Below are 1,108 nucleotides of genomic sequence, written 5' to 3' on the forward strand. Positions count from 1 at the left end.
CTGAGAAGACCTGGTGACATTGTAAGGTAAGCATTTGGGGCTGGAGGTTCAAACCCACCACCCATTTTGCAGGAGCAAGATGAACCTGTCAGCTCTCATTAAGAATTATAGCCTTGTCAACTTTATAAGTCATGATATTTATTTAGGGTCGCAATGAGTCTGAATCAACTCAGTGGTAGTAAGAGATTCCTATATTTAGACACTTAAAGAGAGAAGCTAACTCAAAGAATTTCGTCAACCACTCAAATTAGCTATACAGGTAGATTCACGGGTGGCTGGACAGTGGATGGATGGGAGATGGACCAATGGATAGGTGGATGAATGAACAGTGATAGATAGATAATAAATATTGAGGCTTGATTGAAAAAACAGAGGAACAAAGCTGTGAGAATTTCAATCTCTTCAATTACAATATGGCTGCTCAGGCACCGAAGTCACTTTGCTTTATACAGTACAGGTATTTTTCAAGGTTCTGAATGCTTTATACCATCAAAACTAGCAGCTCAATACATTATCCAACAATACAGCTCACTGCAGCAAGCAGCAAATGGACACCACCCTGTGACTAATGAAGCACTTAGTCTTGGGAGAGTTTGGTAGAACGCTTTACTCCTTTCGTGTATTTTATGCCTGAAGTTTGCCACTCTTCCTCTGTCATCCTAGTTTTGAAGCATCAACTTATCTTACATGAACTTTTATCAAGCTGTAGTCTTTTTTTTTTTAAGGATGAAATCTGAAATTTACTGTAGGTTTATTTTTATAGGAGTGTTATGTGTCTTTTAACTGAATTAGTATTTTAATTAACATTTCTATTTATGGTTATGCACTAGTTAGAAACTTTCAGATATTCAGTGCTGCCTGCCTTAATTCTATTTTGTTTTAAATGAACTTTTGTTAATTCTTAGAAATTCTTCTGCAGAGCATGAGTTGTTTGATGGTTAGTTTATTTGTTTTCTTTTATATTTTATAAAAATCATACAACAGCAGTGGGGAAATGCTTGCATTCTGCTTTGGGATTTCTCAATAAACGGTTTCATAATCACATTAAAAATTATGTTTTAATTCATCATATATATTTATTCCTTAAATCTTCTGAGAGTACTTTTTT

The sequence above is a fragment of the Echinops telfairi genome, unplaced genomic scaffold (genome assembly GCF_000313985.2).
Source record: "Echinops telfairi isolate 266 unplaced genomic scaffold, ASM31398v2 ScPeMD7_5868;HRSCAF=6743_1, whole genome shotgun sequence".
NCBI lineage: Eukaryota > Metazoa > Chordata > Mammalia > Afrosoricida > Tenrecidae > Echinops > Echinops telfairi.